A 19,066-nucleotide genomic window follows, 5' to 3' on the forward strand; every position below is an offset into this window, starting at 1 on the left:
GTGTACGTTTGTGGTGGTCCTCAATAACCCGCCTGCGGTGGGTGGGCCTTAAGCCCAACACTAAACCAAGGGGTTTGTAGTTTTAGCAAATGATATTTGATGTATTCCAACACTAAAGGAGAAGGATTCGAGGCGCGTTCAGGTTCTTAGTTGTGGACCGCCTCTGTCATTAGGCTCCTTCAAGTAAAACTATTTGCAGACCTTTAATATATATGGTAGTAATTATATTTCAAACGATATGGTGACAACAGTGTTAATAATAATAATAATAATAATCATATTTTGTTTTGCCAATAATAACAATAATACATTATTATTATTAATAAGCATAACTTTATTTCAGACCGACCTTCAGTATGTTGCATAAACATACAATTGTTTATGCATAAATACAGCAGCACATTAGCGTTTACTGGAGTAGTCGGCACTAGATTAATATATAGTAGTGTAAAGGTTTGTGTGTGTGTGTGTGTGTGTGTGTGGTAGTTACGTTGATAATTGTGGTTTGTAACTAGCTGTACCTGTCAGCTACCATATCTAGTGGCCTTGCCGGTGACCGGAAACCCGTGACACGGGATACATACAACGTGAGGTATATTTTCAGGCTTCTAGATGTATACTCAGGATCAGGACTGAAGTGTATACTTGCTGGGTGGTCAGTAAGCAACGGCTATGGCTTTGTTTACCTTCTCGCGTTTGATAAACATATGTTCAGACACCAAACCTCTCCCTTGACTAATGGAGGTTTTCCCATTAGAGCATCTAGCCCACTTTGAAAGGTGAGCGCTGATCTGCAGGCTCGATGCTCATCGGACAAAAGCACAGAAATGTGTTCACGTGTGGTAATGTGTAGTTTAATTGTAATGGTTGTGGTGATGGCAGTAGCGGTGGGGTTTGTGGTTGGTGGTGTTGGTAGCTATAACGGATGAGGTTGTAATCACGCTCATGCGGGGGTGAAGGTGATGATAAGAGCGGTGGTTGTGAAGTGGGTGTTGGTGGTACTTATCTAGCGGTCCTTGCGTAGCAGGTACCATGAGGCTGGGTGGTCCAGGTCGTTATATCCGACATTGTATACCTGTTTTTTTTTGTAACTATACTTGCGTTCGAGTTTTGTTACATTTACTCCTAAAGATGTGGCCGGAGGTCCATTGCTACTTCTATTTTCAGTGAATCCCATTCGTTGACCTCGAAATTGCTCGTATATGGTACGAGCAATTTCTAACATTTCTTTATTTAGAGTTCCACTTATCTTGTCCTACTTTCTCTAATTGTTCATTCCCTTTCTGTATCTTGTATGTTGTGAACATATCTCTTCTGATTCTTATTTTCTTCATAGTTGCGAGGTCCACTTCTCTTAACCTACAATCATAGCCTAATACTCTTAGCTCTGGCACTAATCTTATTATTATCCGTTTTTTGCAGTTCTCTTCTTCTTATGGCGTAGATACTTTCTGATCCCCTTTTTCCCTATTCCATCTTCCGTATATTACACTTGCTGGGATTGAATTCCAGCAACCATTTGTATGCCCACTCTAGACGTTCGTCAAGGTCTTCCTGGAGTACTTTCTGCAGTACTCCTCGATTTTTACATTCATCAGCTTCGTATCGTCTGTAAACATTGACCTGTACGAGCTCACTCTCTGACGTGCACACCCGCACGTTCCTAGCCTGTACACCCACACGTTCCTAGCCTGTACACCCACACGTTCCTAGCCTGTACACCCACACGTTCCTAACCAATACACCCACACGTTCCTAACCAATACACCCACATGGACCAAGTCTGTACCCCCACATATCTCTTAAACATTTGCATCAATGCCTTCCTGACCTTCCCACCCACACGAGCCGAACCTCCCCAATCGGCTCTCTGCACCCCGCTCCCCCACACGCTCACGACCCCATACACCACACAGGAGGCTCTTAGCCTCCCATGCCTCACTGGAAATGAGAACCGACCTCTCCACCCGGCGCCAAGTCCGCCTCGACAACCACGGTAACCATAACATTAAATTCTTGGTTTTAATCCCAGGATACTGGTAGGTGCTGGAGTGTGGGAGCCATTCCCGGCCTCCCCACCTGCGGCAGCGCCACACCCAGGAGGATTTCTGCCGTCAGGCGTGGCCAAGGGGGCCAAAGGAGCGGTGAACACCCTGAGGTCGTTGCCCCGGGGGCAGGCGAAGCCGAGGCTAGGCTTAGTATATAGATATGGAATGTGTTAGGCTACGCATTAAGATCTCTAGCGGGAGGGAAGGTTAAGGTGGGACATATACTTATTTCGGGGTTTATGGAGGGAGAAGCGAGGGTTGGAAGGATAAAGGTGAATGGAGGAGAGGGGAAGAGAAGTGGATGGTGGAGTAGAGAGGATAAACAGGTAGACGAAAGAAAAAGGAGAACAGTTGAACTGAATAGTAGACATAAGCGATGGGGAGCAGAGTAGTATAGCAGTCTACGAGTCGCAAATGAGAGGGCAAGTTGAGGAGGAACATAGAGCATAGAGATTATGCTCTATGGAGGAACATAGAGCTATGACGGTAACACGTAAGGTGGAGGGAGGGAGGGTTGGGGGCGTAGATCACAGAGTCATCAGTGACAGGTATCCAAATTACAATTTAAATTGTTGATGGAGATGGTGGGGAATGACTGAGCAGCAAGGGGGGGGGGTGAGGGGGAATGGGAAGGGGAGGGGGAGGAGAGGAGGAAGGGGGAGAATAGGAGCATCTTTAAGTAATTATGCTAATTTAATGAGGCTTCTATTTTGTATATTGAGAATATTTTATTTCTTCACAGTGTTTCAAGTAACTTTACACAATAGTTGATCAGCAGACATTGATCGCCTTCGAAAGCACTAACTCAGTAAGTTACAGGCACTGTGGTGCCACTGAGGCTACACGTAATATTACACTTTACACTTCAGAGATCCACATTGTAAACATCGTGGCCTGGGGCCAGATTCACGAAGCAGTTACGCAAGCACTTACGAACCTGTCCATCTTCTCTCAATCGTTGATGGCTTTGTTTACAATTATTAAACAATGAGCTCCGAAGCACCAGGAGGCTGTTTATAACAAAAACAACACCTGATTGGGTAATTTTCATGCTTGTAAACTGTTTTATAAATGTAACCAAAGCCGTCAAAGATCGAGGAAAGATATACACGTTCGCAAGTGCTTGCGTAACTGCTTCGTAAATCCGGGTCCTGGATGATAGGGCGACGGTCTCCAATATCTCAGGCTAGATTTTGAAATGCGACCGGATCGACTCCCACACTCCAGGATCGACTCCCACACTCCAGGATCGACTCCCACACTCCAGGATCGACTCCCACACTCCAGGATCGACTCCCACACTCCAGGATCGACTCCCACACTCCAGGATCGACTCCCACATTCCGAGGACGCCCACCACACTCCAGGGACGCCCACCACACTCCAGGGACGCCCACCACACTCCAGGGACGCCCACCACACTCCAGGGACGCCCACCACACTCCAGGGACGCCCACCACACTCCAGGGACGCCCACCACACTCAAGGGACGCCCACCACAGCAACGTCAATGCTGTACTAAAAAATCACACCAGGTCGCAAAAATTGTGACGTTCTGTTCCGTTTTCTATTCGAATGACCTCGGTTAGGTTAGGTTCGGGCAATTTAGTACATCGGTTTAGTGACGTTTTGAACGCTCTGTTTCAACGTTCTTCGCATACCAACGCCACGGGTAGAACGCCTTTTACTCTCAGCACTGAGAAATATAACGAGGGACATTTTTATTTTTGGTGAAGGGATCCCTTATATATATATATATATATATATATATATATATGTCGTACCTAATAGCCAGAACGCACTTCTCAGCCTACTATTCAAGGCCCGATTTGCCTAATAAGCCAAGTTTTCATGAATTAATGTTTTTTCGTCTACCTAACCTACCTAACCTAACCTAACCTAGCTTTTTTTGGCTACCTAACCTAACCTTACCTATAAATATAGGTTAGGTTAGGTTAGGTAGGGTTGGTTAGGTTCGGTCATATATCTACGTTAATTTTAACTCCAATAAAAAAAATTGACCTCATACATAGAGAAAAGGGTTGCTTTATCATTTCATAAGAAAAAAATTATAGTAAATATATTAATTCAGGAAAACTTTGCTTATTAGGCAAATCGGGCCTTGAATTGTAGGCTGAGAAGTGAGTTCTGGCTACTAGGTACGACATATATATATATATATATATATATATATATATATATATATATATATATATATATATATATATATATATATATATAAAATGGGAAATAATTTTTGTCTAGATAATATACAGATGATGTAGTGGTTAAATGCTTGCTACAGTGGCAATATATTCAATAAAGCCAATGCTCACATAATAAAATATTAATAATTATAAACCAATAATAAGAAAGGATAACACAACAATATTAATAATAACAGTAAACAATATTAATCTATAATAATTATGCAACTTATTGTAATTTTTTATCATTACGATTGCTATTATTATTATTATTATTATTATTAATATATTATTATTATCGTAGGTGTCCTTCAAACGACACATGCGAGAATAAAATAGTCTATGAAGAGGAGAGGGAGCAAGTAATGACAGTAAAGCCGGAGGAAATCTATTAAAGCAGAAGAGGAATAGAGTAATCCTAATTAAATATTCAATTGCATCTTTAATTATCTCCCAAATGTCGTAACTCCTAACATTTGCCTATTACCAAACCGTCCGCTAATTAATCCCATCCATGCAAGTATGTATAGCCACAAACGCACGCAACCATGCACACACACAATCATTCACACACACACAAGGGGCCGGTGGCCGAGCGGACAGCACTTTGGTCACGTGATCCTGTGGTCCCGGGTTCGATCCCGGGCACCGGCGAGAAACAATGGGCAGAGTTTCTTTCACCCTATGCCCCTGTTAGCTAGCAGTAAATATGTACCTGGGAGTTAGTCAGCTGTCACGGGCTGCTTCCTGGGGTGTGTGTGTATGGTGTGGGAAAAAAATAGTAGTAGTAGTTAGAAACAGTTGATTGACAGTTGAGAGGCGGGCCAAAAGAGCAGAGCTCAACCCCCACAAGCACAAGGTGAATACAAGGATTCGACCATATTCTCACAAACAACCATGAACCCACAAGTGAATTAAACCTCACGTCGCTGGAAGACAGAAGAGTTAGAGGGGATATGATCACCACATACAAGATTCTCAACGGAATTGATAGGGTAGTCAAAGATAGTTTATTTAACATAAGGGACACACGCACTAGTGTACACAGGTAGAAACTGTAGTGCCCAAATGAGCCATAGAGACATTAGAAAGAATTTTTTTAGTGTCAGAGTAGTAGACAAATGGAATGCATAAGGCAGTGATGTGGTGGAGGCTGACTCCATACACAGTTTCAACTGTAGATATGATAGAGCCCAATAGGCTCAGGAACGTGAACAACAGTTGATTGACAGTTGAGCGGTGGGATCAAAGAGCCGAAGTTCAACCCCCACAAGCACAACTAGGTGAGAACACACACACATACACATTTATATACACATTCACATCCAAACACGGACTATACTCAATCATCACACAGCTGACCTAACAACACAATCAACTGAATCTATTATTTTAAATTGTGTTAAATAATACCGCAAAATTTGTGGAGTATTCAGCCCTAAGTGAACACGACTGCGGACTCTGCGTCATCTCACCCCTGCAGGAAGACTACAGGCGTCTCCTTCTAAAATTTAATAAAAAACAAGAGATTGAATGCTTTTATCATGACTTATTCTTAATAATGTAATCCAAATCCTTTTAACGGATGTTGCCTTCGGATTCTATAATATAATAAACAATCTTATTCGTCTCCGGCCGAGAGATCACTAAACGAGCCAGAATCATGACGCTGTCAACACCTCTGGCGCTGTTCACTATGTTGTTCACAGAATTACGCGATGTTCAGGCCTTTATTTAAGAGGCTACGCGATGTTCAGGCCTTTATTTAAGAGGCTACGCGATGTTCAGGCCTTTATTTAAGAAGCTACGCGATGTTCAGGCCTTTATTTAAGAGGCTACGCGATGTTCACGCCTTTATTTAAGAGGCTACGCGATGTTCACGCCTTTATTTAAGAGGCTACGCGATGTTCAGGCCTTTATTTAAGAGGCTACGCGATGTTCACGCCTTTATTTAAGAAGCTACGCGATGTTCAGGCCTTTATTTAAGAGGCTACGCGATGTTCAGGCCTTTATTTAAGAGGCTACGCGATGTTCACGCCTTTATTTAAGAAGCTACGCGATGTTCAGGCCTTTATTTAAGAGGCTACGCGATGTTCACGCCTTTATTTAAGAGGCTACGCGATGTTCACGCCTTTATTTAAGAGGCTACGCGATGTTGATTTGTTTATTAACGAAAGTCATGCGATATTCATTTGTTTATTCACGAAATTTCAGCTGTTTGTTTATCTATGGAATTACGCCGTGTGTAAATTATTATTACCTGAGAAGCCTTGCGTCACCCTAGGAGCCAAGGAGTTGAAATAGATTTATCTTCATGTACGGTGAGTTTAAATAGATATATATATATATATTAAGAAAATGTTCGCGATAGGTCAGATACCTAGGGCTAGCCTCACCGAACTTTGCAGGGTGACAGTTGGTCGTTCGGGGCTGGTCATAGGGAGGGGTCGAGGTGAAACCCCCCCCATTGTCTTGACACCAACCTCACTCGAGTCCAGATTACATCCTCGATAAGATTCATCCAGCATATATTTTTTCAACGCGACTAAATGTTAGTTTGTCTGATGTAGTTTATTAATCAAGATAGTGTGGAGTGATTACCAGTGATGGTGATCGTGTGTTGTGAAGATGGTTGTAGTGACGACGATAACATATAGTGAAGATGGTGTGTAGATATGATGATAGTTGTAGCGTGGGTACATGAGTAGTGCGTGTATAGTGTAGATGGTTAGAGTGAGGAAGGTCGTGTATAGTGTAGATGGTTACAGTGAGGAAGGTCGTGTATAGTGTAGATGGTTACAGTGAGGAAGGTCGTGTATAGTGTAGATGGTTACAGTGAGGAAGGTCGTGTATAGTGTAGATGGTTACAGTGAGGAAGGTCGTGTATAGTGTAGATGGTTACAGTGAGGAAGGTCGTGTATAGTGTAGATGGTTACAGTGAGGAAGGTCGTGTATAGTGTAGATGGTTACAGTGAGGAAGGTCGTGTATAGTGTAGATGGTTACAGTGAGGAAGGTCGCGTGTAGTGACTGTATCCTGCCACCAGACGAACTCCGGGTAATCCATGCAGGCTGTACCCAGGTAATTTTTTTTTTTAAGAACTTTGATGATGCCGGTATGACACAAACATGTTAATCTGCTCTCAAATCCTAGCTCTCAGTCTGCCCTTCAAATCGTAGCTCTCAGTTTGTCCTTCAAATCCTAGCTCTCAGTCTACCCTTCAAAGCCTAGCTCTCAGTCTGCCCTTCAAATCCTAGCTCTCAGTCTGTCCATCAAATCCTAGCTCTCAGTCTACCCTTCAAAGCCTAGCTCTCAGTCTGCCCTTCAAATCCTAACTCTCAGTCTGCCGTCAAATCCCTTCAAAGTACTATGTAGTCAAACTGGCTTAGCACTTTCTCCTCATAATTACCTCAGCTTGAAAGCTTTCTGCTTTTGTAATTATTGCTTCCCGTTTTCTATCCTCGTTACGTCAGTCAAATGGAAACCGCATTAAACCACAATGTTAATCTCTAAAGTTTTCCAGTAAATCAAGGTCCGTCATCAAGGCGGGAAGCTATACATATCACTGCAGTGTTTTCTGTCGAGTTGACAGAGCAACGTTGATATTGTAGAGAATTTAAATATTGCTGTGGGAATTACCTGTCATTAGGTAATACCCATCCGCGCAACGTTAATTTGTAGTGTAAATAAAATATAGTGCATAAGTAATGTAGTGATTATGATATAGATACACACACACACACACACACACACACAGCCCGTACTCGTACCTTGTCCGTACCCGTACCACAGCCCGTACCTTGTCAAGCACAAGACGAAGCTGGAAAAAGTCCAAAGGTATGCTACTAGACTAGTCCCAGAACTAAGAGGCATGAGTTATGAGGAAAGGCTGCGGGAAATGCACCTTACGACACTGGAAGACAGAAGAGTAAGGGGGGACATGATCACAACCTACAAAATCCTCAGGGGAATCGACCGGGTAAACAAGGATGAACTATTCAACACTGGAGGGACGCGAACAAGGGGATACAGGTGGAAACTGAGTACCCAAATGAGCCACAGAGACATTAGAAAGAACTTTTTCAGTGTCAGAGTAGTTAGTAAATGGAATGCACTAGGCAGTGATGTGGTGGAGGCTGACTCCATACACAGTTTCAAGTGTAGATATGATAGAGCCCAGTAGGCTCAGGAATCTGTACACCAGTTGATTGACAGTTGAGAGGCGGGACCAAAGAGCCAAAGCTCAACCCCCGCAAGCACAATTAGGTGAGTACAATTAGGTGAGTACACACACACACACACACACACACACACACACACACACACACACACACACACACACACACACACACACACACACAGGAGGACATGAGGACAGGAGGGAAAGGAATGGTATCCAACCACTTGAATGGTCGGGGATTGAACGCCGACCTGCTATCCCAACCACTTGGATCCTCGGGAATCGAACTTGGATTTATTTACTGCACTAGCTGGGATGGTTATAAAGGAATTGTATAAATATATATGGTCCATATAGCTAATGTGGTTGAAGAAAAACACAAGGATTGCTGGTATATCCTGGGTTATCCCAAGTGTTATGATCCCAGAATATGGTATCATAAAACCCAAAAGCTCTGGGCATCCACCAATAGGCTAGGGGATCCGCACGGAGAGTAGACAAATGGTAGATTGAATCTACGGGTTTCATCCAGGGGATTATAGTTCCCAAGAGCAAGCGTCACACCCTCATAGTCTCCAGGGTGTGACTACGATGTGTCCTGTAGTAGAGACATGTATAGTTCCTCTATACATGTCTAGACACGTATACATGTATAAGACATGTATACGTGTCTCCCGACACCTACCACGTGCCGTAGATAACGCGAAGTTTTCCCGATATCTGCTCCGTGTAGAAACACCCAAGCGATAACATCCTTGCCAGACCTCGTCGCCCTGGGATATCAGACATATAGGCAGAGGTCGCCTTCATGATATCTGCGCCGTCTTTTATTCTAAAGTGATAGCATAAACCCGGCAGTTTGAGATCGCCTCATGCCTCTCGGACCCTCGATAACCACTTGTGACCTCTTGAGGCGGGCACTCCTCTTGACGAGTGATTGCTCACCTGTTATCGTGCAAGCTGTCACCTGCCCATTGCTACATTGCTCATGCAAAGCCTTCAACAAACATGTCGATCTTACTCATCGTCATTCATTCATCCGGACGTGTGTCCCTCTATTTCAGTGATCTCTGTAACCTTCTCAATATTCATAGTGCGTGTTGTCGGCGGCTTTTGGTTACAAGCTCAGGATAATAACTACCAAATTGGCCAAAATAATCCAAGTTTTGGGGTTTTTTAATTTCTTGGGGAGACGTTAAATGGTGGCAGCAAAGCCAGGAATTGTGGCAGTGGAACTGGGAATGGTGGCAGGGGAACTGGGAATGGTGGCAGTGGAACTGAGAATGGTGGCAGGGGAACTGGGAATGGTGGCAGGGGAACTGGGAATGGTGGCAGGGGAACTGGGAATGGTGGCAGGGGAACTGGGAATGGTGGCAGGGGAACTGGGAATGGTGATAGCAGAACCAGCAATGGTGATAGCAGAACCGGGAAGGGTGATTGAAAGAACCCTTTCACCCTAAGACACTCGCCTGGCGTTCCGCGAGCGCTATGTCATGGGTTCGTATCCTGGCCGGGGAGGATTTACTGGGCGCAATTCCTTAACTGTAGCCTCTGTTTAACGCAACAGTAAAATGTGTACTTGGATGAAAAAACGATTCTTCGCGGCGGGGATCGTATTCCAGGGACCTGCCCGAAACGCTACGCGTACTAGTGGCTGTACAAGAATGTAACAACTCTTGTATATATCTCAAAAAAAAAAAAAAAAAAAAAAAAACTGGAATGGTGGCTGTGGTAAGTCTGAAATGAAGAGACCCTTACCACAACCTCTTTCAACTGCCTCCATACCACAGATAAAACCCTTTCTAACCAACACTACAACCACTCTCCGTGGACCCCCACTCCACAGCAACAACCTCCCCTCCACACCATAACAAGAATTTCACAACTACAACCCCCCTCCTCTCTCCTACAACACCCCCACACCACACAACACAACCCAACACTAGGGTCCTCACACTAACCTCTCCCACCCATCCAGCCAACAAATTTCCAGCTAATCCCTTGGTCAACTATCACTGCTCATCCCTCATACATTAAAAACAATTTGTTTACAGTTTTCCGATTAAATTCTTGTTATACATCACATCTTTATGGTCGACAATGATGCGATACAATCAAGGAAGATATAGTCATGTTGTAAAACATTATAAGCCAGATTTACCTTCGTTGAAGCCATGTTTGGCGTTTGGAAATTATATTTCAGCCAAATACATTTTCAGTTTAGCCGCCTTCAGCCAAGTTAGATGAATAAATACAACAATCAACAGATGGGGGAGAGGTGTTAACATACCAGCACAATCTTTCAGTCACACTCTGGCGTTAATCTGGTGCTCGTAGCCAGATAAAATCCCCAGCGATGTCGTGCTCGCCAGACAACCTCTCCTCCACAACATTCAAATGAACACTCACCCAAGAGACGCATAATCCAGCCGCTCCTGGCGCAAACACGTCGTGTTCCGGTCTTCTCCCGTCCACTTGTTGGGTCAGGTCATCAAGGGTCACTTTTCTGTCGTGTTTGTACGCAGATCCCGGCCACTTGTTGGGTCACAGGTCACTTTTATTATATACAAAAACTAAATGTAAAGAATTGTTTTGCCTTTTTGAGCGTAAATATCGAAACAATACCATGTTTTTCTCTCTAAAACTAAGTGACCCCCCCTTTTTTTTTAAAGTACCCCGATGTCAACAATTATGTAAATTGAAAACACCAACTTTGACTTGGTCATTATCTATATATTTGTCTCTCGAAGGCTGAAAAGCCAGACGCTCGGGAGTAGCCTCATCCAACTTTGCATGTTGAGCACTGAAGGGTCGGTGGCCAACATGTCATCCTAAGTACCGGTTCGACCCGGGCACCGCCGGTTACCCATATTACTTCTCTTCTGAAGAGAGGTTTCTCTTGAAAGCCTCCTCTACCGAGGCGAAGTGTTAACGAAACCGCGTTATTTACACCTATTAATGATGGCCAGGTGAGTCCTTTCGTTAGTACCTCTGTTGCCATGTGAACTCTTCGCTAGTACGCAGAAAGCCAAGTGAGCTCTTCGTTATTACCCGGAGAGACAAGCGAACCCCGACCGTCCACAAGTGGTTGGGCACCATTCCTTCCCCCCGTCCCCTCCCAAATTCCTGACCCCTTTCCCAGTGTTATATAGTCGTAACAGCTTGGCGTTTTCCCCCTGATAGTTCCTTCCTTCCTTTGTTACAAAATGCAGAGTTTTTTAAAACATATTTGAGGCTTGATTCTGAACCTTCAGTCATTTGGTGTAACCTGTATGACGAGCAAATGTACACATAGGAGGCAGGTAAGGTCACACAAGAGGCAGGTAAGGTCACACAGGAGGCAGGGAAGGTCACACAGAAGGCGGGTAAGGTCACACAGGAGGCAGGTAAGGTCACACAGGAGGCAGGTAAGGTCACACAGGCAAGTTTACGTTTGGTTTTTGTTCCTGCTCCCTCTAGAAAATTGGAATGCTTCACATGATTCTAACTGATGTTATCATTATTATTTTTTTTATTATTATGTTATCAATACTATCATATTCTAGTATGATCAAGTTTGTTTATGTTTCACATTAACATTCCCTAATATTTGCTGAACTTTAGAACGTTATTTTATTGAGGAGCCTTTCATAAACTAAACCTCCAGCGGGTGTCCACCAGAGCCTTACTTACTCTGTAAGTAAGGCTCTGGTGGACTGGACGTACAGCCTCCAGCAAGTCCCAGAATCCCTGGTGGACTGGACGTAGAGCCTCCAGCAAGTCCCAGAGTCCCTGGTGGACTGGACGTACAGCCTCCAGCAAGTCCCAGAGTCCCTGGTGGACTGGACGTAGAGCCTTCAGCAAGTCCCAGAATCCCTGGTGGACTGGACGTACAGCCTCCAGCAAGTCCCAGAGTCCCTGGTGGACTGGACGTTGAGCAAAGCCTCGGACAGGACCAGTCATCAGGCTTTGTCTAGTAATAATATTTTCAGCAGTTATCTTATCAAACATACGACTTCCCCGGATCAGCATAAAATGGAAACTTTACAGACTTTGACTACATAAACTGTGCTCTGCACCCCTGCACAGCACCGTCTGCGTTTTCCAATGTTCTGCATCTTATATATGTGTTCAATATATTTAAATATTATCTCTGGGGACCCTAAGAATATAGCGAATATATATTTTTTGTTAGTTAACATTGTGTAATGCATGTTCCTGGATGTATTAGGATGAGGAGTCTATCGAGGGGGGACTTGATTGCTAAGACAGTGGGCCTAGCTAACCGGTTTTCTGTCCAACAAGTCACGAGGTTCTTTGCATGCTGTCACCCAACCAGTTAAAGAGTTGGACTTAACGGTGCTTAACCTGACTGAGCGCCACAGAACTCATTCCACGTTTACTATAATAGCAATAGATTTATTTGTTAAGGTGAAGTTAATGTTAATGCGAATTTTAACCTTATTGATACTGGTGGATAAGGCCAGGGTGGTGGAGTGGGTGGCCAGAGTGGTAGAGGGGTGGCCAGGAGCAGTGTGGAGGTCCTACACAACCGGAACAGAGTGTAGGACGTCCCCCACAACCGGAGCAGAGTGTAGGACGTCCCCCACAACCGGAGCAGAGTGCGAAGGTCCTACACAACCGGAGGCGAACTTCACACACAATATCAGAGACTGGTGACTCAGCGTATTATATTGATGGCTGTTTCTGGCTCGATCGATCCATAGACCACCGGCTTAAAGGTGGTGACCAGACCACTCAAAACCGGTGACCCTCACACACACACACACACACACACACACACACACACACACACACACACACGCACACACACACACACACACACATTCGTTAATGGGCAATGTTCGTAATAAATATTATTTGGTAAAAGATATGATAATTGCATATTTTTTAACTTCACATGTATGAATGTAAATTATTTCTGACGGAGGCTGAGAACTTTCCCTTCCCATAGCTCATGGTAAACATTACTCCTACTGTTTTCCCTGGAACACGACATGCCAATCAGTTTACAACCAGGTCCCCCAATTGGTAATGGGTGAACAATGGTGAACAGTTAAGGATCAGTGTCCATTCAATCCTCTCTGTTCAAGTCTCGATTTCGACAGAAATTTTACATCATTTATAAATAATTTTATGTTTGAAATGTTAATTTTTTTAACTTGGTGTATTTGCAGAATTTATATTTTTTTGTAGGATCAAAATATACACACGTGTTTAACCCATAGCTCGTTTTCTAATTGTTAAAATGGTTAGGCTTGGCTGGATTAGGGTACACACGGTTAAATTGGATTAATATATATATATATGTTAGATTAGGTTTTATTTAGGTATGCTAGGTAAGGCCGAGCTAGTTTGATTTGTGTTATATTTAGGTTGGGTTATGTTAGTTATGGTTTGATTGAATTAGGTTGTTTTATGTTAGGTTAGTTAGATTGAGATAGGATGGTTTATGTTAGATTAAGTAAAGCTGGCTTATGTTTGATTAGGTTGAGATAAGTTGGCTCATGCTTGATAAGATTGAATCAAGTTAATTTACTTTTGATTAGGGTGAGTAATGTGGGGTTTAGATTTGCCAAGGTTGAAATAAAATTAGGTTACGCCACGTTAAGTAATAATTATTACAACAAAACAATTCGTTCGTGTGTGTACGTGTGTGTACGTGTGTGTACGTGTGTGTACGAAATAAACCAGTTACCACCCCGCACCCTCCACTGAGCGGGGAGTTACAGAGAGGCAGGATACCAGCATCCCGGCGAAAATGAGCTTCACTGCGATAACCACTAAGCTCTGTAGAGCCCAGAGTGCTCCCAGGCTCTGCAAGTAGCCGCGTTAACTGCTAAGCCACTTGTATAAGGTGTATATCCAGGTCATTACATACAGAAATCACAATTGCGTGATGCATCAAATCGATTAAGCTCAGTCGATTAAGGCAGCGTCTGAGATGCTCTCGGACGCAGGTTCGAATCCTCGTCACGGCCCTTGTGGAGTTGTTCATTTATATCCAGGTCTTATACACCATCTCAGCCTTATACAATACCTTTCCGTTTGCTTTTGGTCATTCTTCTCCAAAACGGTTAGTTTATTTTAGTTTAGTATACGTTCTCGCTTCATGCAGATCGGCGTTCAATCCCCGACCGTCCAAGTACCATTCCATCCCCCTGTCCCATCCCAAATGCTTATCCTGACCCCCTTTCCAGTGCTATTCGTAATGGCTTGGCGATTTTTCCTAATAGTTCCTTTTCATTCTTCATTAGTATCCAGTTCTTAAGAGGAATCAACGTGGGTATAGGCTATGAGTATAGGCTTAAATGATTCTCTAAATTGTCTACGAGCTGAATAATTAATGTATATACTTAGAGCTCCTAATGTATTGATGCTGCAGAGATCAATTACATATTGGTTAATAGGGATTATTGACGTACGGATGGAATTTCCTACTTTTTTTTATTCTGTTGTCTGTTTTTATAATCCGTATTAGTCCAATAAATATTTTCAGGCCGCGCAACATTCGGGGTGAGGGTGGGGGGGGGGTAGTGATGGGGAGAGAGAGGGGTGATGGGGCTTGAAGGGTGAAATGGGGGGAGGGGTGTGATGGGGGGCCACGTACCCTAGAAATGCATCTTGTTAATAATAATATTGGTTTGTTATCGTTATGTAAAATCCTTATGTTAGTAGCGATGGCGTAAAAGGGTACAAACTTTTCTCAGGTCATAGACCCTTCTCCATTCAGCAGCTGGGATGACCGCCGGTGACATCTGGTAGAGACTAACCATGGCTAGCCGGGGCCCAAGGGTTAGAGTCCTTCCCTCTCCGTCCCATCCCAAATCCTTATCCTGATCCCAAGTAGTATATAGTCGTAATGGCTTGGTACTTTCCCCTGATAATGGCCTCTGGTGATGTCAATAAAGCATGGCACAAAAAAATCACATTAACGTGATGTAGCGCAACACTACGACCATGTCGTGGTGTAGTGGTCTAGGGCATTGGTTGGGTGTTCGCAGCGCATAAGTTCGAATCTTTCTCACGGCTCCTACTGATTTTCTGAATTAAAGATCGGAGATTTTCAATGATTTCAACGAGAGGAGATCAGTGATTTTCTGAACATTGTAAACATAGGACCTCTGTGTCGAGGGCCTCGGGCCAGGCGTTGGCCCCAGGCAATGACTGTCAGACCAATGGCAAAATGGTTGGCAAGCTATAGAAGCTACCTGTCAATACACTTCTCGGTGGACACTTTAGCAGTGGAGGGAACAAAATGTAAATTTTGTACACGGTTCATGTAAATGGTTTGACTTATAGGTCGATGGTCGATACAGATGGTCAGATCACGCTCCCTCTCCTCCCTGGCCAGGTACTGAGTGCATCATTCAGTCTCTAAACAGGAAAATTGTATCGCGCGCAATACAAAAATCTGTCTTTCCACTTAATAGTCACTTCACTCTTCACTTACCATCAACGCGTTACCATCACTTACTGTATCAACGAGTCACTTGAATTCGTTGATACAGCGACGGTCTCGCTTCTTGCCGGTCTCCGTTCGATCCCCGATGATGCCCAAGCGATTGGGCACCATTCCTACGTCCCTTCCTAGATCATTCTCCTCATATTCCTCCCACGTTCTATATGAGTTATACTGACTTGGCAGCGTTTCCTTATAAATAATTTTACATTTAATACAATAAACACGATCATCAACCACAGTAATACAATTGCATTTTACGTCGTGTATTTCCTCGTTTCGTAATGTCAAATTAGTCAAGTTTTAAAATGATTTATCGAGTGTCATGCGAACCCCCTTTTCTCTTGTCTGTCCTTCCCTCTGCCATCTCTATAAGAAGAGGGAACAGTCTTCTTATAGAGAAGACTGAATAGTGGCTGCCACTATTCATAGTTCAGCCAATGAAGGCTGAACAGTAATCAACAAATAAGACTTTAGACTTCACCTGTTACACACGTTCCGTCTGAAGCATACCAATGAAAACAGCTAATTTTGTTGAATTAGTTATCAGTAAGTGGATTTAAATTAGTTGAATTTGAAATGGTTAATTGAATTAAGCAACTACTAGTTGAATGTTCTCACACGAACAATAAATGTGCTGACTATTGTTTCACTGTTCAAGTGGTCTGACCATTAATCCTCAACGTTGAAAGTACTCTGCAATCTCACTCGCTTAACCTTGCAACTACACACGCTAGATACACCATTCTATACTGGTGATCCACACATACTTACGACTAGTGATCCATTTACACACAAGTGAATAGTTACAGTGTAAAATTCGCAGAAAAATGTGACCTGCACTGTTGAGAAAATCCAACTTACACTGCTCAGAAAATTCCCATTTTAAAACAGCCCCGAATATGTCTCTTACCTCCAACAGTCTGACAATATTGTGGGGTCAGAAACATGTGAATGTTCTTCAAGTCTTCAGTCAAAAGCCGTATTTCTGCCTAGAGGAAGACATCCTGGTTCACCTACTTTACTGACCACATCCCTGGTTCATATAACGAGTCTGTGTCAATCTAAAATGCACTTGCTACATGTCAGTAAGGGCAAACAGACTTTCACAGACAACGCAACACGTGTCTAAAATGTTAAGACGCACATAATGTGTACCATCTCCATCACTGCCTCTCCTGGCATCATCTCCGGAGTACCGTACATGGGCTTCTCCTCCCCAAAGTTCACTTTAAGACCACCTTGGCTTCCGGACGAACATTTTTAACACTCGGCATTTCTCTTGCTCGCAGGGCTTTTCATCTTAAGGTTTCTGCGTTATTGTAAACACCGATTCCCAGCTGAAATACACAGATGTTCTCCAGACTCCTCGCCCTTGCTGAGCGGATCACCAAGCGATACTACACAACACCTGTTGGCTCCCAGCACCGGATACAGCGAATGCTTCATCATGTGCGCCCCGCCTCCCCGACTCCCCGTCAATCCTGCCAAGCGCCCACCACAGGTAGCGGCCACTAGACACTGCCAGGCACTGCAGGGCACTCGTGGAGACCAGAGGGCAGGCGGGCACAGGCGCGACAAGCCACTCACAGCACACGACTAGATACTGCGACCCCCCCTCTCCCCATTCACCTGTCACTCATCACAATCTATTCGACAATAATTACCTGCATATCAACCTCTGCCTCAGTGATAATCACTGTAATCGCAAGCGTTCAGAAGCGGGCAGAGTGGTTTGCTGGAGACGAGCTCAAGGTGACTGGTACTAGTCTTGAACGGAAGCTGGTATCTTGTAGTTGTAAGATGACGCGGGTTGTAAGATGTCAAGTCTTACTTTGGTGGACCAGTGCAGTACCTGCAGTAGCAAGGGAGATTGAGTGGGGCCGGCACCGGAGGGAGGGAATAGATCTACCAGGTTGTCGGCAGCTTCTGCTCTGTCTATTGTATTGTTATGTTAATGAGAAGTTTGTTTAGCGACCACCAGGTGGCCAAATCTCCAGTGATGAATGCTGTTGGTGTAATATTGCTCCTACCATCGCTCTTCTCAAAGTTTCGAACCTGTCCTCTTAAAAAGAACGTCGCTTTTGGCCGTTTGCCAGTATGGCCGAAAATGGACGTAATATGAAAATGAATATAAATTTTGGATTTTTTTTTCAACAACAGTAAGTTAAGTGTCATTTGATAGGTTAGGTGGGCAGGAAATTCTCATAAAGTTTCAAAACGGTATGAAAAACGTTAATGGAAAGAATCCTTTTCTAAGCTGGCCGAGTAAGCCGGACGACTCAAACAGAAAACGGAACAGTACGTCACTTTTGTCAGTCGATTTCATTTCAAATTACGTCCAAATTTGGCCATAGCGCACATACCAGCCAAAAGTGACGTTATTTTTAAGAGGACGGGTTGTTCTATCTCCGTTTCGACCATTGCTCCCGTCAATGTTCCTACCATTGCTCATATAACACTTATAATCAACAGTGAACACTTATAAATCAGAGTAGGTGGCTGATCTGGCTTTTAAGAGAGAAGAGGAGAGACAAACTTGCATGGTGGAAATGAGGAAAATGGACAAGGGTGGTGTTGTCTGGAGAGAGAGAGTGGGGAAAAGAGAGGTGGGGGGGGGGGGGGGGTAAGGAGGAGGTTGGGGAAGGGAGGGTGGAGAGGGGGAAGGTATTTTTTTTGTTGTTGTTGCCAGTGCCGATAGCGTTTGTTAGCTGCACAGTTCCTGGCTCCCCGTAGGTTACCTGTGTTCTCCTGCCTCCTACTGCGGCCTCTCTAGACACTATATTGCAACTTTCCGCATGAACACCTGTCCTTTGTTAGGTTGTAAACGCATTTCTCTATATTGAATCGCAGGTGTCTTATAGTGTTTGTGTGTGTGTGTGTGTGTGTGTGTGCGTGTGTGTGTGTGTGTGTGCGTGTGTGTGCGTGTGTGTGTGTGTGTGTGTGTGTGTGTGTGTGTGTGTGTGTGTGCGTGTGTGTGTGTGAAGTGTGTGTGTGTGTGTGTGTGTGTGTGTGTGTGTGTGTGTGTGTGTGTATGAAGTGTGTGTGTGTGTATGAAGTGTGTGTGTGTGTATGAAGTGTGTGTGTGTGTGTGTGTGTGTGTGTGTGTGTGTGTGTGTGTGTGTGTGTGTGTGTATGGTGTGTGTGTGTGTGTGTGTGTGTGTGTGTGT

General features: G+C 44.0%; 1 long non-coding RNA gene across 1 annotated transcript in view; it reads right to left on the reverse strand.

The window, feature by feature from the left end:
- The window catches only part of LOC123765699 (uncharacterized), a 122,181-nt gene extending 103,752 nt beyond the window's left edge, over positions 1-18,429 (reverse strand). Inside the window, exon 1 of the long non-coding RNA XR_006773741.2 lies at positions 16,810-18,429. This is a non-coding gene — a long non-coding RNA (uncharacterized lncRNA). The remainder of the gene's footprint in view (positions 1-16,809) is intronic.
- Between the last annotated feature and the right edge of the window lie 637 nt (positions 18,430-19,066).

This window comes from Procambarus clarkii, chromosome 37 (assembly GCF_040958095.1).
Source record: "Procambarus clarkii isolate CNS0578487 chromosome 37, FALCON_Pclarkii_2.0, whole genome shotgun sequence".
NCBI lineage: Eukaryota > Metazoa > Arthropoda > Malacostraca > Decapoda > Cambaridae > Procambarus > Procambarus clarkii.